Raw genomic sequence first — 26239 nt, forward strand, 5'->3', positions numbered from 1 at the left:
AACTATCGTTGGCTTTTCTGTCCCAATAAACTTATCGACGGTAGCTCATTTTATCAGTACACGCTGTCTGTCAATGGGACGACGTATAGCTAATCAGCGAAAAAAGTTTGTATGGACATTGCAATTCACGCGTAAGGCGATAAGAATGACTTATCGGGTATATTGGGACAGCTTCAGATTATTGACAGCTAATTACTGACAGTAGAAGGAAGTTATATATCTCTATGTGTAGATAGTATATAGGGAGCGGCCGCTATAAAGCAATAAAACGCATAATAACCTATAATTATCATTAATGATGTCACACCAATCAGTTAAGGATCTAAATTCATCAGAGGTTAATGTATTTAAGTAAGTGATCATTTATATGTTTTTAATGAGAATAAATGATCTGTAAACCTAACAATGAAAACATTAGTATGTAAGTAAATCTTTGTGAAATATATTTAACGACCGTCCTTTTAACTAATATTAACTTTAATCTTTTAAAAACTGTTTGATTTCGTAAATATAAATAAAATTCATTATTACGCAATAGGTAATTTTTGAAATCAGATGAATAGCTTCGAAGATTGACTAAATTTTTTACCCACTTACAATAAAATATATAAACTGTCGGTCATTGTTCAAATGGTAATCCACTAGATGCAAACACTGGATTAATAGTCGTGATGTCGTGAGATAATAATTTATTAATTTGAAGGGAAGTAATATGCATATTCTTTCATATTTACTGAGCAACTGAGATTTTACATCTTATGTCTCAAGGTGACGAGCGCAGTTGGAGAGCTGCACAAAATTTTTGGGTTTAACTAGAATCCTTAGCGGCACTGCATTGTAATCGGCAGGGCGTATGAATTACCATCATCCACACGACCTGCTCGTCTCGCCTCTTATTGTAATAAAAAAAAATCTTTCATAGACTTAGCTACCAGGAGATTAGGAATAGGATTAAGGTTACGGACGTTGTGAAAAGAGTCAGGACACTGAAGTGGAACTAGGCTGGTCACATATATCTGTTGCAGAACGAAAGTTGCACAAAGAAAATCATGGAATGGATCCCACTGGATGACGAAATTTAGGGATATGGAAATTTTAAAAGCTGCGGGAGAGGCCTACGCCAAAGAAGCGACAAATACCATTTGCATTCAAACTTTTTTAAACTTAACTCATATTTTGTAAGATACTTTAATGTAATTGTGAAGCTATGTCTCAAGCTGGAGGTGAGCTGTCAATTTCAAAGTAGAACATTATATTTATGGCAAGCTGTTGTTTTCAGATGACCTGTACAAAACAGGCTAATTGCCTGTCGAAGTTGTCGTGCATATCCGGTGCGCGAGTAACTCGGATATCTAATAACGGAACCATTACTGTGTCAGAGTTTTAATGGAGACATCTAGTTAGCATTGTATTCCAGGAAGGATACGTTTTAAATGAGTAGAGAGACTACAGTTTAATACTTACTCTTATAATAATATTCTTTTCTTTTCGTTCGTTTCTTTCGTTTTAGTTTTGACTTTCAATAAGCTGTTTTTAATCTTAAAGGATTTAATATTAACTTAATTACATGCGAGAAAATGGTTGCACCTGAGAATTTCCAACTTGGGTAATAACCACAGACTTAGACTTTTATACTAGCGCATATACGACCTGACAGCTTAGCTAAGGGTTTTGTTGCGGCACATCACTAGTGTTGCGGGTGAGGCGCGAGAACGAAGCCTCCTCTCCCCACCATTCTGTTTGCCATAGACGGTCAACCGTCGCGCATGCATCATATTTAAGAAACCTATCGGCCGCGGCACTCAAGTCATATTTGTAAAAGTCATTTAATATACACTAGATTCAATACAGTTTTGAAGTATTTATTTATACATTCCCGAGAAGGAACAGGTTTCATATTCAAAATACTAAGGAGCTATAATGCCAAGCATGTCTCACTGGTTACGACTGTTTTCCCTTTCCATTTTGCTGCATCTCCGTCGATTTTCGTCTATCTCGCAGGCATTGTTTGTCGATATAATATTTATTTATTTATGTATAAGAAACAAACAGTATTACAATAATAAATATGAGCAGAACTAAAAACTAGCACATTCACCAGTTTCAGAAGTTTCCAAAAATTATACAACACATTTAGTTATATAACCACAAATCAAAATAGTTATACAAATTAATATAATAATTACTAAGCTTAGTTACAAAACGACTCTTATTACACAGTGCTACAATATTATAAGGTTCTGGTAATAAGACACCCAGTGCCCACACGACAAAGTGGCAATTAATCACAGCGAGGTTGATTATTATAAATATATTAATTAGTAATAACGCTCACCGAGCAGTCTCTAATGCTTGAGATGACCTTACCCAAATAACCGCTACAAAACCGAGCGTCACAGGTCAGTCTTATTAAATACCAACAAAATAAAGTGCACCGCGCGAAGAAGTACTAAAGAACACTAAAGAAGTTTGACAAGTTAACACGTAAAAGTTATTTATCTGCAAAACATACGGTAGAAACTTATTTTGTAAAGAAATAAGCTGAATTTAAATAATTTTTAAGAAAATAAACACATCAGAAAATCTTAAACTCATAACTCACCATGATTCAAAGATACAAATATTAATATTTGAACTTGCAAATCTTTATAAAAGTCCAAAATAAATAGAATAATACATTATGCAAAACCACATCCATTTTGTTTGCGACAAGATGACAAGGGTATTGTTTCATGTTTACTTCGGGGAGGTCGATACCTCGTTAATTTTGTTAAACAAATACAGATGTTTGCTTATCATTAAATAATAACGCTAGACTTAAGGCTAAGATAGAAATATTTTTCACCGTGTATAAACAAACCAGCTTTTTTTAACTTTGCACATGATGCCGGCTAGATTATGAGTATCACAGCCGCGCCTATTTCTGAGATGTATTTCGGTCTGAAGGGCGCCGTAGCTAGTGAAATTACTGGGCAAATTAGACTTAACATCAGGAGACAAGCGCAATTGTAGTGCCGCTCAGAATTTTTGTATTTTTCAAGAACGGTTTACGTACATATAAGACAGGTAATCATTTTAACAGTGGAAGACTTCTTTTCACCAGGTACGTGGCTGGACGGTATGACAGCGCCTTTCTTGTCGTTAAACAGTTATATACAAGCATTCCTGTATCACTCAGAATTTTAGTCGCAATCAAGAATCCTGAGAGACACTGTAATTAGCAGAGATCTTTTTCCATCAAATGAACGTTTTGCTCGTCTCGCCACTTTATGTCAAATAAAAAAGACCAAATTTACTTTTCGTTTCTAATCTCATGAATTAACACTTATATAACGAGTTTTGAAAATTGCCCTAGTTTCTAATTACATGAGCTATCTCAAGAAGTAAATCCTTTAGAAAACAGTTGGCTATTTCAGAAATAAAGGTGGACACAATCTTCTCTTTACTAAGAGAAGATTGTGTCCACCTTTATTACACAGTACCTACTACTGTAGGTACTGTGTAAATTCTTGAGGATCTTGTCAAAACTGGTGTAGGTATGAACTGCATGAATATAGTTACAAAAATTCTTAAAAACAGCAACTAATCGATTAAAATTTTCTTATAAGATCGACAAGCATTAATCTTCTGACGATGTGCTTTTTATATAATTATTATTATGCGACAAAACGATGGAATATTGATTCTTATATCCTATTAGAACTTAGAACCTAAGCGCACATATTTTTTGAGTTACGCTTGTATAGGTGTAACACTTACGAATTGTTTTATGACAAAGTATTTAATGTTACTACAGACTCGGTAAGCAGTCAATTTTATTATATATACATAGGTTATAATAACCGCTGTTTGAATATCATTAGATAATTAATTCCTCAATATAATATTAATTAGTATCCACTCAGTGTTTGATCATGATACTATGCGTTAAATTCGCTATACATTAATATTATTATTTATTAATAAGGCTTATCTAAAATACATTATGAAAACAGGGTATATTAAACGTGGCACACAATAGACCTCTCTATCACTCACGGGGACTGACCACAGGGCAAACAGCCTGTCACTTACTAAGTGACCGATAGCTTTTGTGCTCAAATAAAGCGTCGCGGTAAGACGAGTATAATGAAAACTTTTATATCATTATTTATTATTTAAACATGTCTACCGGTACGTTCTCGGAAAGTGTCTCTCTCGGGAAATCGTTAACCAGTACCGGAAGAAACCTCTCTTGAGAAGGTCGCGGAATGGGGTTAACTGAAGTTTGTTAAATTTAATCCCCAGAAGACTGAAGTATGCGCGTTAACCACTGAAAACCCCACCCCCACCAACTAAAAAAAGCACGGCAATGCTTAAAACTGGGCCACATTCTAGCTCTCTACAAAGCACTCATCCGGCCACATATTGTATTACTCTCATCTCTGATCCGGCACACCCCAGTATCAGCTCGAACTATTTGACCGCGTGCAACGCAGAACTTCTTGACTTGTTAGGGATCCAGTGCTCTGCTGCTTTGTGAACGGCTACATCACTTGGCGTTGCGTAGAGCCGTCGCTTTCCGTTTTTCTTTTTCTTTTGATCGACGACGGACGTCGAGACGATCAGGACGTTCAGCTGATGGTAATTGATACGCCCTACCCATTACAATGCAGTGCTGCTTAGGATTGTTGAAAAACCCAAAAATTCTCAGCGGCCACAGTCACTTTGAGACAAGTTGTCAAGTCTCATTTGCCCAGTAATTACACTAGTTACGGCGCCCTACAGACCGAAACACAGTAATGCTTACACATTACTGCATCACGGCAGAAATAGGCGCCGTTATGGTACCTATAATCTAGCCGGCATCCGGTTCAAAGGAGCCTCCCCCTGGTAAGTTCTTCTACTGCATTTATCACGGGGAGTAGTTCGAAGGACTGTTTGACCTGCTTTCTGCCGCTGAATTCCCAAGCCAAACCAAACCTGAACCTTTCCTCACGTAGACTATGGAATGAGCTTCCTAGAGCAGTGATTGCAGGACGATACGGTATGGGTAACGTCAAAAAATGCGCGCACACGTTTCTTATAGGCCAGCAACGCTCCTGTGATTCCTCTAGTATTGCAGGAGAAACAGTAAATTAAATGAAAGATTTGATAACAATAATGCGATTTAAAAGTGCTAAGTTTAAACTTATTGGAAGATTGGTACTGTGAATAATAAACTCAGGAAACATTCATTCCACGCGTCAATATTAAACTCTCGCTGAATTGATGAACGGGTTGTTTGCGTTAATGTTTCAGTCGACGTGTGCGAATATTAGAATTGGGACAGCGTTACTGCGATTTGTACCAACACATGAAGCGGCGCCTGTCCCTGACATTATTGACATTTTTAATTTGAGCTCGAGTCACCAAAGAGCTTAAATTAAAAATGTTCCACTTCACATTTTATTCAATAGCTGTGGCTTGGTAGGTGTAAATGTTTTATAAACAGAAACAAGATACTACAAAATAACCATAAACATAAACAAAAAGAAAATTAGTATTGACTTACGGCCGTTCCCAATATACTATCTACAGATAGAGATAAATTACTACCTTCTACTGTCAGTAATAAGCTCTCAATAATCTGAAGCTGTCCCACTATACCCGATAAGTCATTCTTATCGCCTTATATTGGGACGCGTGAGTTGCAATTTCCATACAATCTTTTTTTTAATGGAAATGGAAGACCAACACCTGATGTTAAGTGATCACCACCGACCACAATCTCTTGCAACACCGGAGGAATCCATGCCGTATCGTCCCAGAAACACCGCACAAGGAAGTTCATCCCACAGCTTTGTGGTACGTGGAAGAAAGCACCTTAAAAACGCCAAGTGATCAAGCCGTTCACAGAGCACTGGATCCCCGATGATTCGAGCTACTCTGCGTTGCACGCGGTCAAATGGATCGAGTTCATACTGGGGTGCACCAGACAAGAGATGACAGCAATACTCCATATGTGGTCGGATCTGCGCTTTGTACAGCGCCAGAATGTGGGCGCTGGCTTGAAGAATTGCAGTGCTCTATTTATGACGCCCAGTTTCTTCCAAGCCACTTTGGCTTTGTAATCCAGATGGCCGTGGAATTGGCATTTCGACCCGACATTTCGAGACTCAGAATTCCGATACTAGGCGAGGCTGTTAGGGAAGTGTTGTCAAAGACCGGTGATTTGACAAATGGGGCATTTTTTGTAGTAAAAGCGCAAACTTGAGTCTTGAGCTAACTTTACCTGAACGACTATTATATAACCGAGCGTGACGGTTTATGCAAAACCCACAAAGTAAGTGTTATTGCAAAAAAAAAAGTGGAATAATAGTACAAAGGAATCAAGTTGAAATTAGCTTCATATGCGGTCACCGAAAACCGTTAGATATTGTGCAATACATTTAACATGCGAACATATATAACGTTCTCAAAAAAGGTTTCACTTTAAAAAAAATTAATTATAAAGATTTTTGACGGCGTCATGGGATGGGTCGTTTTTTACCCTCAAATGGAAATATGGCGAAGGGAGTTATGGCTGGTCCACCGTCAATACTGGTCGGTGTGGTTAATCCTGTGATCACGAACTCTGCTTTCGTTAGTTATAAAAGTTTATATTTACATAATTTAAATTATAGTAATTATAAGTATTTTTATTTTACTCAAGTATGTCCAAAGATCAAATTTAATTTGTGTTATTCAAGTATTTATGCAGCGATTGTAGAAATATATAAAATGTGGAAATCGGAAATACTTTTATGGAGGAGAGATTTTGTGACCCTCCCCCTCTACCTCTAGTCTCACATGAGATTTGTGCAAATGTGTATTTATGTAAATTAGCTTATATCATGCTGGATTTCATTAGATTTATTTAAAAAACAGCTGTTGAAAAAAATTAAATACACGATATTTACTGAGACCCCACTATCCCCCACTTGAGATTGGTTGAGATTCCGAACGAGCCAAAAAAAACGCGTCACGTAATTAATGGACTCCCGTGAAATGAATTAAAGATATTTGATTTAAAAAAAATAATAACTGTTTTTCTTAAAATTATGTCCAAAAGTTTCTGTGATCGTCAAAATAAATAAAACTAAGAATATATTTGAGACTAAAATAATTCAGATCAATAGTCTGTATCAACAACATTCCATTAGTAGATCTCGCTGTATATTCATAACAAGCAGCTCTCGTTCCGCGACTGTTATCATAACAATTGTTATTCCAGCTGCTACAGTGTCTACGTTATTCCAGAGCTGCTACGTCGTAGTATCGCCCTTTTTACATCTACAAATTGAAACTGGGCTAAAGCAGTAAAGACTTACAAACAAACCTTGTTTTCTTTTTTAATTATGAATGTGATTAGTTAGTCCTCGTATTTTTAAAATGATTACTATTTAGGTGCGTTGGGAGATTTTTGAAATGGGTAAAAACCATTGAATTCGCGACACTTTTACCGTTACTGTTATTAAAATTATTCATTTAAAAGTATTTCATGCACAATAAAAAAATCCTGACGATCCAAAAAACGCAAACGTAATTGTAACAGAATGGTTTAATAACCGAATTACTTGGAAAAATGGAATGGAAATTTGGCAAATCTGTCAACTTGGACACCTTGTGTCTTTTTGCCAATTGGAGGTATTTATTTATTTAATTAAGGTACAAAAACAATTACAATGTTTTAACATGTGAAAAAAAAAAAAAGATCTTATCACTATAAAATTGTAAATCTAACTATTGTACACAGCGTTATATTATTTACATTCACATTGAATATATGTAAGTACAACTAATATTTGAGTTCTATGTTACATTGCTTCTTAATTGTTATTTTAAAATTATATAAACTTTGACTAAATATGTAAATTTCACAATTTTTATTACTACTTAACTCGTTATACAATTGGCACATACGATGAAGTGGATTATTATATGCGACATTGTTGTAACAGTGCGATATTGCAAAAATTGTAGGCATACGAGTGGCTTGCTTGCGAGTAATAAAGTGAACATCTGTTAATAAATTATTGCTGAAAGTCCCATGCCAATCCTGTGTAGGATAGCCATGTCAGCAATTTCTCGCCTGCATTTAAGAGTTTGAAATTTAAAATATACCAAGCTGTCCTCATACTCAGGTATGGCTCGTCTCAATCCCATTATCATACATAATTTTCTAATGAATCGCTTTTGAACTGTTTCTATAATATCTTTGTCAGCTTTGTAAATGGGTGCCCAGACTGAGGAACAGTACTCAAGTTGCTGTCTTACTAGTGAGGTGTAAAGTATCTTTAGCGAAACTATATGCTTGAATGGTTTTGAGGTGCGCATCATAAATCCTAGCATCCTACTTGCTTTTTTCACTATGGTTTCATAATGATGTTTAAAACTTAATGATGAATCGAACCACACACCTAAATCACCTACAACACCAACCCTGACTAAACTGGTACCATCTATGGAATAGTTAAAATTTATTGTATTCCTTTTTTTCGTGAAACTAATAAATTGACATTTTTTTATAATTACTGACATGTCGTTAGTTTTACACCATTCATTTAGAGTATTAACGTTATCCTGAAGTAAATAGCTATCTTCGATTCTTGATATCTGGGTGTATAATTTAATATCATCAGCATAAGCTAAACATTTACATGTCATTTTATCAAGAAGGTCAATGATGAAGATCAAAAATAGCAGGGGTCCTAAATTTGAGCCCTGAGGGACCCCGGAAGTGGGTTCAAAAGGAATAGATTCAAAACCATACAATGCAATGCAACTGTATACGCCGGAATAGAATGTGTGGAAACCATCCTGAATAAATGCTACGTCGGCAAGTGTCCACACAGATAGTCAGGCGGCTCTGTCCGCAATAGACTCAAACAGAACAATCTCAAAACTTGTAGACAACTGCCGGAGTATACTGAATACTCTGGGAGAAATAAAAAGAGTTAGCACTTCGATGGTTTCGAGGATATGTAGGGATTGAAGGCAATAAATGAGCTGACAAACTTACAAAAAGTGTAAAAAGAACTCAATTTTGGGCCTGAACCCTTCGGTGGTGTCCTAGTGAGTCTTGTTAAATCAACTCTTGATACATCATATTCATAAGAGAGTAAGTAACCCTGAAGCAATACTGCGGGCTTAACCTATTCCGAAACCTTAATCCAAGCCTTCATCAAAAAGGCTGCGCATGAGAAAACTTAAACGTTGTAACCAAGACACCAACGGGGCACTACAGATTAAACAAACTCCTCTCAATCATAGGGCCTCAGGGATTACAGAGCATGTACATTCTCTAATAATGCAGATGGAACCTCGTTACCCATCTTCTCTGAATGTGGTCCTTTAATGCGTAAAGGCAGCGTCTCTTTGGGACCTCCAATTCTTTAACTTTATAGTTAACAGTGGCTTTCACAATAACATTCGCGATAACATTGGTCGCAGTGAAATAGGGTTGCACTGAACTGTACTAAAGCCGATTTACAAACCATAATGCAATTCAATGTTTCTAGCCTTTGGCAGAAAGTAAGAAAGCATGCAGTCGATTCTTAGTTGATAGTGTGTGAGTTGCATCATTTTACATAATATTATATTGTAATTGAAATGATTTGAAAGTCGGTGAAAATGTAAACTTGATATAAAGGAGTTTCTTGCTACTTTTTCTCATTAGCTCAACGCTTTACGAAGTAGCGATAGATTCAATAAGAAAAAAATTCTTTTTGACATTCATAAGTGTCATTTCTGTGACCTACATGAATAAAATGATTTTAATTTGATTTGATTTATAATCAGTTATAACTTTATGCCAATTTTATTTGTAAGGCCGTATTTGTTTCACCACCACTGTACTGTTTTCTGTTTCTTTCTAAACGTGTGTTGAAAATATTGTATGGCACACATACGAAATTAAGTATTTACAAACGTATTTAATAACTGATACATAATGACGAGGCTGTAAATATATTTATACATACTTTATATAAAATAAACATTATATGTATGTAAATAATAACAAGTTTGCAAATCTAAGAAGCTTTTGCTTTTGAGGTGCACTCCTCCAACAACTGACATTTTTTTACTAGATATTAGTTTCCTATTTGACACTAGCAAGACAAGAAAATCGCTCGGTGGATAGATTTTGCTAGTTTCTAATGTAAGTATTTCTAGATCCAAGGTAAAGGAACAAAAAACACCATAAGAAGCTCGCAAAGTATTAGTTCATACGAGAATCTTTTGTCATTCATATTGAAATAATCGTCCATCTGAAAACATATTCAATTAAGCGATCCACAAAAATACGTGATTTTAAATACATTTTCATTTTTTATTATCGCGAAACAACAGAGGATAAAGGGATCACGTTTCACAGTCCGAGGTACCAGGTTTGTATATCACAATAAGAGGTGTATCGGCGTACTCAGCCCCGGGTACGGTTATGTATCTTATTATGTAGCTAGGGTTGAACGTGAGCCTTGGCCTCCTTTACGTTACACAAACCTTTTTCTAATGAAGAAAAGCGCTATTAATTAAATATTGCCAAATGCAAATGTATTTGATTAAATTCAATAAATGTTTACTTCCCATTAAAAATGTCAAAGTGGGCGAATAAACAAACTAATATACAAATGTGTTACATTTAACTATTAATAGTGTGTGTTTATATATATAATATGTAATTAAGCTATAAATCTGTGCTTAACTACCACGACATAAAAAAAAATCTATTGTACTATAACCCATTTTGATTGACAAGTCGTAAAAAGTCAACCACGCGTATAATATTCTCTTAATAACTAGAACGAAGCTAGTTACGGCCTTACAAATAAACGTGGTACTAATTAAGAGCTGAGAATGAGCTCAGAAATTTTATACGTCCGAATAAACCAATCATAAGCAAAATGTATATTTGTAAACATTTTGCAGGTTTATTTTCAGGTTTTTTATACCACGTTTATTTGTAAGGCCGTTAGTATTTTGAATAAAAGACCACTTGTTAACGCACACATTGACAATCAAAATTGGTCACACATCACCACCGGGTATAACATGTCATAACAGTAGTTTACACATGACGCGGTCAACGCTATGAAGAAATCCAGTCAATGCGTAAGTATCCATCATCCATATTACATTAGTTATTTATGCAACTGCTGTGTAATAAGGGGTATTAAAACACGAATGTGGGTTTATGATAATAACATATCACATGTGTGTTTTAATACCTAATCATCAACAGTTACTATAAGACTTTATCTACACCCATAATATGAATCCTCTATAAAAGATTCTGAAATAACTGTTTCAGCTTACTGCTAACATTAAAAAAACCAGTCCTAGTAACAATTACATCATCGAAACGAGTGTTGTAATGTTGCACTGAATTTCATTACAACACTCGTTTGGATGTTGAAATGGTTATAAGAACGTTGGGTGTTTTAATGTTGGCAATAAGCTAACTGCTTTAGAATCTTTAATAGAGAATTTAAAGCATGGGTGTAGATGAACTCTATAACACCAGAGACTGTGATTGTCACCAAATAAAGTGAATATAAGATAATTAAACTCAATATGCATCAACTGTAATATATATTCGGCGTCGTGTGCCGGGTCGCGTAGGAACGATGGCTGGTCTATGCGTCAACCCATGAGCAGGTGCTGCTTTTAGTGCCAGGTCGATCTGCTATAAAATCAGTGTATTTGTTGGATGCGATAACTAATTATGACAGTAATCACGACCATCATGTTCACAAGGCATCATTCATAAACCACGACTTCAAGCTCTACAGGTTGATGCATCCAATATACGATAATTTATTATTATACAATTCATTATGATATATATATGAATGATATAATTAATACTAAATTAATAAAGTCAAAGTCGATTAAACTTTATTCAATTAGACTGGAACTGAGCGCTTTTGTACTCGTATCGTCTCTATAAATATTTGTCTTACATTACTGAATCTACCATTTGTTCGGAAAAAAGAGCTCGTGAGAAGACCATACAAGAACCTCAACGGCCACTCTTTTCAATCAATAGAGTATTTAACAATGGCTGTAATATGCAAAACAAAATTAGTTTGTAAGGTGCTGCATCAAATATATGAATTGTGTTAGTTAAAATCGTTTTAAATATCAAATATTTTATAAAAAGTAATAAAGAATAAACTGTGTAAGTATTATCTTTCTCTAAATACCGTTCAATGTGACATAGGTCGGAATTTAACATTTATTTATTTATTTCAAGGAATATCAACAGCTATTTACACAAAATAAAAATACAATAGAAACTTAGAGCTAATTACAGATATTCACTAATAGACAATAGAAGTAGTAAGAAGCAAAATTATAAAGAGTAAACATGTAAAATTATAATCTAATAATAAGCACACTTGATATTCACAGGTTAGGATTCAAAAAACGTTTTCATGATTCATTGTTTCATTGCTTTAACAGATGTATTAAAAATATCCAAATTAATTATTTCACTGCTTAGTTTATTACAGGTGGTGCTAGCTCGCAAGATATAACTATTGCTCCGATAGTTAGTAGATGATTGAGGTATATACAATAAACGGCTATAGCGTAGTGCAGTTGACGAAGTTCTCAATGAAATTGTCGAAAGAAGATCTGGACAATCAACCTTATTTTGAGCTATTTTCAAGAAGAAAGCACTTATAACTAAAGAATTGAAAACATTTGTAATGTATTAATCAGTATGGAGATGCTTATCCGTTACGTTGTTAATATCCAATAAGAAACGTGAAACATGAGCCGCACATTGATTTCATTTTAATTTCGAAGTCCCGAGTAAATTTAGAATTCAGGTCAAAACATTCAATAAATGGTATATTCATTAAGTCGTTTTATCAACCTCTGAAAATAGTCGAATAATATTAACTTAAAAATCAAACGGCAGATAGACTTGTACGGCGAATACTGGGAGATGTTTTTAAAAAGATAATTTATTTGAAATTAAATTTAGTTATTTAAATAATACCTAAGACTTATTTTACTTATACATACGCTATGCCAGTGAGATGACACCTGCAACCGACTGCCAATGCGTGGGCGCTTCTGAGGAGTAGATGTTTCATCATCATAATAACAGCCGGTAGACGTCAACTGCTGGACAAAGGCCTCCCCCATGATCTCCGCGAAGATCGGTTCTGCACGACCCTCATCCAACCTAATCCGGCGATCTTGACCAGATCATCGGTTCGTATTGTGGGGGGCCTACCAACACTGTGTCTGTGCCAGTATATGGTCGCCATTCGAGGATTTTACTGCTCCAACGGCCATCTGTCCAATAAGCTAGGTGCTCTACCAACTGCCACTTCAGTTTCGCAATCATTTGGGCTATGTCAGTGACTGGTTATCGTACGGATCTCTTAATTTCTGATTCAATCTCGGAGGGAAACTCTGGCAAGGGATATTTATGTTGATATGAACATCGTGCGAACAGCTGATATGAATAAAATATAATCAACAAACTTAGTTGAATAAAACTTACCAAAAAGTTTTTATTGTAAAGTTAGGATGTACAAATTGCCATCTATATATTCTAGGAGCAACTGAATGAGGTATATATGGAAATGAGGTATATATATGGAAAGTGAGTATTAAGTATTCGTTTTAAATCATTTTACATCAAGTAGGTAAACTTACTAGTATTAACCTGGAAAATTCCTTCCAATACATTGCGATACTCGTGATATACAGGTAGTAATCGTTAAGTTCCAGGTGACTATTCCGGAACTATTACAGATATCAAATAAAAGCGGCCAAGTGCGGGTCGGACTCACCCATGAAAGGTTCTGTAGCAGCCAGTAACAGAATATAAAAGTTCTTGTAGTTCGTTGTAACTATGATCGATGTTTTAATAATAGTGTATTTTTTTTCAATTATGTTATTGATAATACGATTTATGACGTATTAAAAAAAACTACTTCCTAGATCTCGTTCAATTCAATCATTTTCGTTGGAAGTTTGCATGGTAATGTACATCATATACATATTTTTTTTGTTTTATCATTCTCTTATTTTAGAAAATACAGGGGGGGGGGGGCATATTTTACCACTTTAGAAGTGTCTCTAAATTTTTTCTTCTATTTTCGTATGAAAATCTTAATGCGGTTCACAGACTACACCAAGTTTCAACAGTACAGTTTTTATAGTATCGGAAAAAAGTGGCTGTGACATACGGACATACAGACATACATGATGAATCTCTAAGGGTTCTAGGGCTACGGAACCCGAAAACTGATATCAATAGTAAGTTATTAAAACGTCAGTCATTTAAATGACATCAGTAACTTTTTTTAAACCAAACGAGAAGTATCCTAAATTTTGATATTAAACACTCCCATATCCCATTTAGTTTAAGTTTTTTGATATCTGCAATAGTTACGGAATAATCGCCTGGTCACACTTCACGATAACATCCTGTATATGCGGAAAAAAAGGCAGGAATTTTTATTATAACTTTATAAAAGCATGTATCATTATCAGACCCAAGGTTGTCCTTAAAATTTTTGATTTCAATGTTTTAGTTTGTAAAAACAAAAAAGCTTGCATCGGCTATAAAATTAAACGTGGAACCCAGTTTAAAATGTTTTTGCCTTTTTAAGCAACGGAAAATAAAATCCAGTTATGAAAAAACATCTGTGCAGCTGCTATAAAAGTTAAACTGCAGTTTGAGTTTAACTATGAATCTTGTTTCTTTTTCTTCTTCTTGTTTCTATTTTTGTTAATTGCTATTTTAAAATGAAATATTTGATAGTTTTCTTTAGCGGTAGTATTCATAATTTCTGATCTAAATACTACCAGAAATTCGTTGAAGATTGCCTTTATTTCATAAATCGTTTTTAATTCATGAAACCATTATGATAATAAATATATCCTGCATGGTTATCGAGAATTATTGCCTTTTTATGTGAATCCTTTGGGGAAGCGTGAATTCAGAATAGGAAAAACATATATCAACATGGTTGTTTCTGTCGTACTTTATGAGTTTACTCTTAGGGTAGAATATATTGCATTCTTATATATTATTATATATATTTAGAGTTTTATTACTCATTGAATCTCTGACTGCCCTAGATTGATTTTGACACATATTTTATTTTTTCTCTGAACGTTTTCATGAAATCCATCACCAACTGAAGTAACTTGGACTTGGACATGAGAAGGAGCCAAAGTGGTGACGCAAGTCACGTCCCCCAACAGCGCCCATCCCCGTGCCCAAGTCACCAGGGTAATTTCATCAGGACGTTTGCCATCGCGCCGGGTAATAATACTATTTGGCTCTAAATTCAAATTCAAATATTTTTGTTCAAAATAGGATGTGACATCACTTATTTAAAGTCAAAAAAACTACCACCCATTCCAAAATGAATGCCTCAGGCCTGAGAAGAATGGGCGCAACAAACTCAGCGGGCTTTTTTTTTCATCAAAAATATGTTTTACAATTAAAGTAACATTTACAAAGTAACAAAGTAACATTGTAATCATTATATATATAATATAATATAATTCATAATATCATTAATATATATGTATAATATCATTGTAACACAACAATTAAACTTATTATTTAATAGCCTGAGGGCGGTTGCTCCATTCCCAATCTGTGGCATCATAAAGAAAGTCATTTATGTTATAGTAACCTTTACCACACAAACGTTTTACTTCTTTCTAAAACAACTGGCATATTAAGAGCAGCAAAAAAAATGATTAAAACTTTCCTGAAACACTATTAACTTTATTTATTTTAATCGGCTTTCCTCACGGTTTATCGGTGTTAGTATTGACTAGTTTTATACCTTTCGGAGGTCCTTCATCAGGGTGAGTGTAGTAAGTTCGCTGTAAAGTCCCATCTCGCACTACTGATTTGAGCTCGTAGTTCGCAGCTTGACAGGGCGGGGGGAGCGAGGACCGACTAACCGCGAGTAAAGCCGATTTAAATAAGTAAAGTACAATATGTTGACGGCGCTTAACATTTTATTGCTGTTCGTTTTTGCTTAAGTAATGAGAAAACCGAGGTTCATGAACTACACATGCAGAGACGTGTTAATGTCCGTATAGTAAAGGAACGATATAAAAATACCATTATATACGAGCTCTTTAGGTATTTGAACAGTAATAAGGCGTGTGGTTCCGAAATATATTTTCCCATCGGTTATACTTCCTTCTTCTTTTATAGTAGTGAAAGGTTTTGTAGATATTTTTATGAGTTTGAATAATTTTGTTTTTTTAGTAAAAATAAGTAGTTGAAGTTCGGATTATCACTACTTACATAAAATAATTAAATATCATTAATAATTTAATTCAAACTAGATCACGTATTATCTGTCTATCAGGTCTTTACGGTAGTATATTCTTAGTCCATGGTTAAAGCCACGTATCCACTGTAAAGGCGATATTGCAGCTATTTTAGACCGAACGTACTTAGCGAGGCGGAAAGCTCATTAAACTTGAAATCCTTCATTAACATATTAAATTGCAAATTGAATTTGGAAACGACATACCATTCTTTATAATAAAATTCTCGCAAAATATTTATCTACTGTACTCAATAACTCTTGTTTTTACGTATTCATTTACATTCACTTTCTTGACTTACTCGTGTAAGGCATTGAATATTTGACGTTTGAGTATTTTTGTTGCATCACTTTATATATATATACAGCCTATCTTTGCTGTACCATTCTGTCGCACAAATTATAGAAGAAACACATTTATTTTAAGAGCTATGCAGTCATTCAATCATTTTTGTGACACGGATAATATTGATGTCTTTAACTCCAGTATTAATTCAATTAGAGCCAATTTGGTAAAACAATTTAGCAGTAATTAACAAATTAATATTAGGAATGAAATTACTCCTTTTTGATCATGGTTTCAACTGGCGATAGGAGTGCGAGAAGATTTTATTTAATAATTTTATGAAGTTTTATTTAATAACTTTTAATTATACTTGTGTTGTTTGTTTGTTTGTTATTAATATGTTAGGTTTAATAATATTATACTTGTTCCTATGTACATGTGGAAGCCTATTATTAGCTCGAGCGAATTATGTTTGTTAATTATTTTAATGCATGTAAAAGCAGCTATTGGCTTTCTTAAAAATATTAAATAAATAAATAAAATATTGTTATTGAAGTTATTTGTAAAACAATGAAGCTGTAAATGTTGATTTAAAAGAGTGGCAATGACTTTCTTGCCACTTTTTCTCATTAAAGCTCAACTTTTTCCGAAGTGGCGATAAATGTAAAAATAAAAGAAAATTTTTGACATTCACAAATGTCATTTCCTTTACCTACATGATTAGAATGACTATGATTTGATTGATTTATAAGTTTTTGTGTTATCAATACTTAGTCATTAAAATAAGTTGCTTACAGCAAGCTCATTGAACGATGTCACAGATCACAGGTTAGACGGCTGCTGGGGAAATTGTATTTAAAGTGAGTTGCATTTACTGCACATCCTAAATATCTGTATTGATTTTAGAATAATTGACAGATGATTTGTTTTTATTTTTTTTTTATGATAATAAGGGACGAGACGAGCAGGACGTTCAGCTGATGGTAATTAATACGCCATGCCCATTATAATGTAGAGCCGCTCAGGATTCTCAAAAAACCCAAAAATTGTGATCGGCACTACAATTGCGCTCGTCACCTTGAGACATAAGATGTTAAGCAGCCTCATTTGCCCAGTAATTCTACTAGCTACGGCACCCTTCAGACCGAAACACAGTAATGCTTACACATTACTGCTTCACGGCAGAAATAGGCGCCGTTATGGTACCCATAATCTAGCCGGCTTCCTGTGCAAAGGAGCCTCCCACTGAGATTATAAGAATGTCCTATAAAACTCTGACTTAAACAATAAACCACTGTTTTCAAACACTGTGACGTAATTCACGATTTAATTTCTCCTGGTTTTTGAATAATCCCATGCTAAATGTTAATAATGCTATGTGGAGCCATGTGGAGCTACCACATGGCGCATCGCGACGATCTATGGTGTAGCGTACCATGATACAAATCAAACTGCGTACGTTGATACCTTCAAAAATATCAATTAGTGCTGCTGCCACTGTTAACAGGGGCGGCACTCTTGATAAAATAGTTTGTGAAATCCGTACTTGGAAATTCTTGTAGCAAACTCAATGTACTTGGGAATTCTTGTAGCAAACTCAATGTCTGTCTCGTTATTCACCTGATTTACAGGCAGTTACAGCATATAATAAGGACAACTCGTGCAAAAGGTTAAAATTTATATAATAAATCAACTTGTCTTAAGTTACCATATGGAATGAAAGATGAAAATGTTTACTGCAAACTTTAACTATTCAAATAAACAATGTTTTATAAAGGAAATCACTTATAATTAACAAACTTAATGCAACCAGATTGAAAATTATCACAATGTAAATGGATTGACAGTTCGCGGTAATTATTTAGTAAAATGACAGGGGATTCAAATCTTTAACTTTTAAAATCCCAAATGGCGGCTGAGCATCGTGTAAATAAATTATTCCATTTCCTAAATAAACGTAAAAGTGACTCACCCTTACAGTCCGGAATGATTAAAAATTAAAAGAGCGGAACACTGAAAAATGTTCCCGATTTGATCGTAGCGCGTAGCAAGCGACTGTGCTACGTCACTGGCAACGCGGTATTGAGACGCAGCGACCTGTAGCCGCTCCCGCTACACGGCGTAAGGCCCGGACTACATATTGTGCTTATGAATAATTACAAAATTCGTTTTGAATTCCTTGTGACCTTACAAGGACTTGGCTTAATTTATATTTTGAAATATTTTTTCTCTTATCTTATAATATGATGGCTAAAATGAATGCATTGCATTAGAAATGACATCAAAAAGAATTCTAAAGGAATCAATTTTAAGAAAATAAATGCCTTTTATGCCATAATGTAATAGTAGGTAAAATGATGATTACTTTTTAAAACACTAACGGCCATGTAGTTGGTACAACAGGATCCTAAAAAATATATAAAATAAATATAAAGTACAAATAGTAAAAGCGCAGTAAACCAGAAACTGCTGTCCCGACATTATTTATGAATAGACTTAATTGTATTGCAATTTTATACCAAAAATTAGGTTTTTGCTCCCCTTCTTCTCATATTTGAGGCATATCTTTTCGGATGGGTTAGTAGATTTAGACGTTCAATAAGTGATTTTATCCATTTTAAAATAAAATGTTCAAATTTAAATTTGATATTATTAAATATTTGTTCAATAAAACGACCATTCAAAGCCGTAATTAAGACGCGGGCCAGCCGCGCATCGAAGAAACTCTCTTACTTTTAGTTATTAAAATACTAGTATATTAATTTAATCGCATCTTTTATGGTTTTTGGTTCTTTCTCTTTAGTTTGAGTTTCGTCGGAGGTTTCTTGTACCAGGCTGTCGGCTTCGACTTTTTCTGCTATGTAGATGTAATGCACGCATTATAATGTTTCAGCTCAGTAATGAGACTTATTCAGTAATAAGACTGACTCAGTAATGAGACTTACTCCGTAATTAGACTTATTCAATAATGAGACTTGGGCATTTATGAGCCTTACTCAGTAATGAGACTTATTCAGTAATAAGACTGACTCAGTAATGAGACTTACTCCGTAATGAGACTTATTCAATAATAAGACTTGGGCATTTATGAGCCTTACTCAGTAATGATACTTATTCAGTAATAAGACTGACTCAGTAATGAGACTTACTCCGTAATGAGACTTATTCAATAATGAGACTTGGGCATTTATGAGCCTTACTCAGTAATGAGACTTAAAATCTTACGTCTCAAAGTGTCGAGCGCAATTGAAATACCCCTCTGAATTTTTGTTACCATTAAAAAAATTCAGGATTTAACGGCAATAAAAAATGCTATATTTATTTTATTTTATGTAAAACATAAATTAAAATACTTACTAAAGGAAAAATACTACTTCTGTAACGGTGGTCATATTTGCACTACAAGCAAGCAAGTACACTGTGGAATTTAAGCGCGTTCGCATAATTGCTTTTCTTTGTGACCTTATTTTTTTATGCAGTTTTTATGGTTTTAAAACAAGTCCATTCTTAATAAAAGTTATAGTAACATACTAGCCTTTCCGTGCCGGGAAACTCTGAGCGCGCGGTATGCCTTCAGATCGGCGTGATTTTTGGCGCTCGCGCAGCGTTCTGCCAATGCGTATTATTTTACGTCTATTAATAGATTACTTTTAATAAGGATGATTTGAGTGAATTTATCTGAAAGCTATTGATACAAGCTTTAAGACCATGCAAAATAAACCATCTTATAAACAAAATCAGGCAAAGACATGGTGAGGAAATAGGGCCGTATGGCACTTTCGGTTTTGGTGTATCTGAAACATCTAGTGCCCTGGGACACTACTGATTTCAGAAGGCTAGTGAGATAGACAGTGTGTATCACGTCCTAACTGAGTGACGACTTGGCTCGTTTATTTGTGAGGAGAAAGTAGCCGAGTTGTAGATGAATGATCGTCGTTTGCTTCGTTTGATCGCTCCATTAATAACTTAATAAATACACCAGCTTCTCTGACTTACAATTTCTATAATGCGAAATATTTAATTATATTATTTTGTATATTACTAATATCCATTATGTAAAGATTTTATGAACTGGTTGCCTGTACAAATATTATACTAAACTGTGTTACCACTTCACAGTTTTTCGTATATACTTCTAATTAATAAAATTCTGGTGTCGCGGTATTTGTTACCAAAATTTTTTCAAAATGGCTGAACATCTATTTTTTATAGCCCAAAATTTTTATTTTCATTTTTTTTTACTAATTTGTATGGTAATTCAACGTTTGCACGGTCAGCTATTAATATTATAAAAATGTAAAGTTTGTAGGTATCTCTGGATTGGAATTGGAACTGATTTTGAAAATTCTGTTACCAATAGAAAGCCATATTATGTGTGAGTGTTATTTAATATATAATATGATAACCTGAAAAATGAAAAGATTCTTTTTTGGTAGTTGGATTTGCAAAGTAAATCAGAGAAACGAAACGAAAAACGTTTAGAAATATTGTTGTGGGTTGGACTCAGCATCCCATAGTAAGAATTAGAAGGTGGATATTGTGATTGATTGAGCTTTAGTCTACGATTTTAAAGATACCATTCTTATTACAAGGTAATGCACCGTTTTCAAGATAATTACGAAATAAAATTCTAACCTAAAACGGGTAAATCATGTATAAAACGCTACATGAGCGCTGGCATTGCGGCGGTAGGCTAAAAACTGACAAATTGTAAATGAAAAACAGTGAAAAAAAACGTAAAAAGTAGTCTGAGACAGACTAGACGGCTTCATCAATAATAATTTTAAGACTAAAAAGGGCTCTAAGCCTAACCACCGCTCTAAACCACAATTGTAAGGTCTTAAAAAAAATATATTATTTGTTTGTTTCCAATATTTTTTATTCCGTTTCTATCGTATTTGCGTGTATCTTCCTGTGTTTCGTTTCGTGCTCAGCGTTTAGTCTCCCGCCGCAATGCCAGCGCTCATGTAGCGTTTTATTTACGTGTTTTACCCTTTTTAGGTTAGTGCAAGGAAAATTTTTTCGTTATTTTCGTGAAAACTGTGCATTACCTTATAATAAGAGTAGTAGCACTATAATCACGTACCAAACCTGTATCAAATACAATTTATAAAAATTGGTTAGCTTAGGTTATGTTAGAACAAAATGCCGAGTGGCGAGTGAATGTTGAAAGCACCCCACTCCCCTTCCCCTTCACCTCCTCCCCCCCTCATGCTACCGGATACTATTTTATTTGTCCCCTGCCCATTACAATGCAGTGGTGATCAGGATTCTTCAACACCCAAAAATTCTGAGCGGCACTATAACAGCTGCGCTCGTCACCTTGAAACAAAAGATGTTAAGTCACATTTACGCAGTAATTTCACTAGCTACGGCGCTCTTCAGACCGAAACATAATAATGCTTACACATTATTGCTTCACGTAAGAAATAGGGGCCGTTGTGTTGTACCCATAATCTAGCCGGCATCCTGTTCATGTGAGCCACCCACTGGTATCTTTATCGGATGATGTTGTTCTTATACATGTATGTTTCTAATATTTGTTATATACTCATTAAAACACCGTAATGAATATCATAGAATAGGAGGGTAGACCAACATTAATACGGGTCACCTGATGGAATTTGTTCGTCGCAGCCTATAATGTCTTGTGACACCAAAGGAATCAAAAAACCAATGCCGGACCAAAAAAACGTCGAATAAACGACCTCTGAAAATCGGAAAAGTCTCACACTTTACACTTACCCCGTTCACTTCTCCCGCACCAAGAGATGCGCACTCAGGAAAGGAAAATATCCCTTTTTAAAAGAAATGTTTATTACACACAAAAACAATTATTAATGAAACAGTGGAAAAGATACAGTGAAAATTAAAGTAAATAAGGGAAGGGAAGGTATAAATTAAAAGTAATTCAGAAAAACACACATACACACACACACACAGACAACACACACGAAAAAAATCTCGTTTGTGATATGGGAGCCCGTATAAATATTTATTTTATTCTGTCCTTTTGTATTTGCTGTTATAGCGCCAACAGAAATACATCATCTGTGAAAATTTAAACTGTCTTACTATCACGGTTCATGAGATATAGCCTGGTGACAGACAAACAGACGGATGGATAGTAATAGGGTAACTTTTGGGTACGGCAACCTAAAAATAGATAAATGAAGAGTGCCTGATATATTAGCGTTATGAAAGCCGGGTCACTACATTTTTGCCAGCTGTTTATTTTAGGCGCTAAAAGCATGTCTTATTTCGTACATGTATTAACACTTATTTAAGCATAACAAGTTCTACATGAATAAATAGCCCGACATTTTAGGGTTCCGTCGCCAAATGGCAAAAAACGGAACCCTTATAGATTCGTCATGTCTGTCTGTCCGTCCGTATGTCACAGCCACTTTTTTCCGAAACTATAAGAACTATACTGTTGAAACTTGGTAGGTAGATCTGTTCTGTGAAACGCATTAAGATTTTTACACGAAAATAGAAAAAAACAAACAATTTTCATCAAACCCATACGTGTGGGAATGTGTCCACCCCACTCCCCCTCTGTAACTTTTAAAATAAGAGAATGATAAAACTAAAAAAATATATGATGTACATTACATACCATGCAAACTTCCACCGAAAATTGGTTTGAACGAGATGTAATAAGCAGTTTTTTTAATACGTCATAAATCGTATTATTAATAACTTAATTGAAAAAAAATACACTATTATTAAAACATCGATCAAAGTACAACGAACTATAAGAACTTTTATATTCTGTTACTCGCTGCTACGGAACCCTTCACGGGCGAGTCCAACTCGCACTTGGCCGCTTTTTTGTTTAAAATCCGATTAAAAACACAAATTTTTATTGTTAATTCACTCACTCATTCAGCTATTTTGAATTCACTTAATAAATATAAAATTTTCCTTAAATCTTCAATTCAATGAACTCCGTAAATAATTAAAACATCTCAGTTCTTCTAATTTATGATCAAAGGCGCTCCCAGGCTAACATTATTATCAGCAGATATTAAATAAGTAAGTTGTGCTTAAGTAAGTTCTTTTCACAAAAGAAGTCAAGCAAATAAATTGTAAATAATAACTGGTTACCCGCCCCGGCTTCGCACGGCTGTGAGTTATCCTTGAAAGATAAATATTTACCAGCCCATACATTATTATCGATATTTTAAAATATACAATCTGAAATTATTTTTTTAACTGGATGAAATAGACACGAATTCAAAAAGTTCTCATTTTTCAAATTCATATTTTTTTATTCAAAATAGGATTTTAAATTACTTATTGAAAGTCAAAAACTAGTACCTATTCCAAAAGGTGTGCTTCAGACCGGAGAAGAACGGGCGCAACAAACTCAGCGGGCTCCTTTTTTTTACATAAAATTAAGATTACAATATCTAATTGTACAATAAAGTTCATTATTCAATTGCCTGTGGGTCGCTCTATACCCAAATAGTGGTATAATTAAGAGTCATTTATGTTATAGTAACCTTTACCACACAAACGTTGTTAAACAGTTCTTTTGAATTTCCTAATACATTTATTTTGAACAGTATCTTGTTGTAAAAGCATATACAACGCCCCACAAAAGACTTACTAACTCGATTTAGCCGATTAGTAGGCCTTATAAGTTTATGTTTCCTGGTGTTAACATTTTGGTTATGACAGTTTCTAGCAAATTCACTTATGTGCCTATGTACATACATAACATTATCTGGAATATATTGAGAGGTAACAGTCAAGATGTTTATTTCTGTAAATTTTGCCCTCAATGTTTGTTTGATAGCAGCAGCAATCACAATCTTCCTTTCTCTGCCCTTTCACATAACTTTTCAACCTCGGAAATAGTAATAATTACTAAGGGTATTTACCCTTTGGACCTTCGTCCACTACCGACAAAAATCTCCTCTATGCTGGAGGCTCAACAGCGAAGGTCGTGGAGGCCAATGTTATTTTCTTAATCTTCATGAATTAAGTGATTTTGATTTGATTTGAAAGTCTAACATTATTATTTTAAGGCACAGATATTTAATAATCGCGCGTATGATTTCTGGCAACTCTGAAGTCATAGAAGATAGGTAAGTACATAATCAATTTATATGTATATTTTTTAATGTAACCAATATTACCTGTAAGCATTCTATCTATTTTTTCAGCTTGCATCGATTCTATAAAATTATGTAAAATTTTGTTTACTTGCCAATTCTTCTTAATTAAAGCTAATTTTTTCCAAAATGATGGAAAATGGTAAAATGTATAAGAGTAATTTAGTAAATAAATATATTTCGGATTATAATAAAAAAACAAAAAAAAACAACTCAAACTGGCGATCCAAAACAATACTTAAAGTATAGCCGGATTAAACCGAATAGTTATTAGAAAAAATCTAATTTGCATCGATATAAGTTTGTTATCTCAAAAAATTAGGAAGTATAATTTACATAAAAAAAAATAACAAAAATGACGATCACAGCTTCTACGTCAGTTGGTCTGAGAACGAATCTCCTTAAACGGTCAGAATACCAGATTGTTTTTATTTGAATTTTGAACACAAAGATACAGAGAGTGTTGTTGAAGGTGGGGACTTAGACCAGCTCCCCTCACACTGGTTCCCTGCGTAGAACCGGATCGCCGGAGGATGTAGGTGTGCGAACCAATATAAATCTACGAACACAAAAAACTTTAATAGCGTGCTTCAAAAAACAGGAGGGTAGTTGTAAAAAAATAGTCTCACAAGTACCTTACTCAGACTTTTAAGCAGTCTTATCAAAGAGGATGTATATTAGTATTTAAGTAGTCGTTATAAGACGCAGGACTGCCTAAGTAAAAATTGACAATTAGTTTAGTATGAAACGTGCAACATTTTACTTAAGTTTGAAATAGTAATTACAAATATGGTGACGAAGTATAATCCAGCTAAATTTGAAAGCAAACAGTTGCTTAAGACGTAGTGTATTTCGGCTATCTCCGTTTTCTGCAAGATTATAGCCGTCATTTGTCAATCTATCAATGACTGCACGTTTCAAAGTATCGAGTGAATTATTTTTTTCTTAGGGAGTTTCGCAAGGGTGAATCTTCAATGGTTCATATTGGTTTATCTCGACGATTGTATTAGTGAGTTGCGTGAGTTTTCTTAATTATTCAGTTCTAATAAGAAGTTTGGTGATTTTTTGTGATTTATTATAATACTTTAGTACATCCATTTGGTGTTGTTGGGCCGGTAAAATAGCGTAACATGATTCCAAATGTTAGTGCGTGAGTCTTTTTATATGATTCTAGGAACAGAACGTAAATCTAGAAGATTCAATGACATTTTTGGGTCATAAATATACAGATAAAACCACGCATGGTGGTCACATAATTCAAGAAATGTAAAAATACTTTATCAGGTATTGGAAACAGTATACGGAAATACAGCAACATATAAAAAGGTAATCAAATCTAATATTCCTTTAACCGATGATCGTAAGCAATATATACCTACTGTATACTGTAGAAAGAGTTATTAATACTTTCATCTATTTTATACAATGGCATTTACTTCTTTATTGTCAAATAAATATCTTTCAAAATGTGGTCATTGTTTATTAAAAATATCAAT

At 34.3% G+C, this 26239-nt stretch overlaps 1 protein-coding gene across 1 annotated transcript in view; it reads right to left on the reverse strand.

Moving 5' to 3' along the window:
- Nucleotides 1-18689, reverse strand: part of LOC126967564 (ankyrin repeat domain-containing protein 29-like) — a 53749-nt gene extending 35060 nt beyond the window's left edge. Inside the window, exon 1 of the mRNA XM_050812091.1 lies at nt 18593-18689. The gene's annotated coding sequence lies outside the window, so the exon portion shown is untranslated. The remainder of the gene's footprint in view (nt 1-18592) is intronic.
- Nucleotides 18690-26239: the final 7550 nt, after the last annotated feature.

Source organism: Leptidea sinapis, chromosome 13 (genome assembly GCF_905404315.1).
Source record: "Leptidea sinapis chromosome 13, ilLepSina1.1, whole genome shotgun sequence".
NCBI classification, from domain to species: domain Eukaryota; kingdom Metazoa; phylum Arthropoda; class Insecta; order Lepidoptera; family Pieridae; genus Leptidea; species Leptidea sinapis.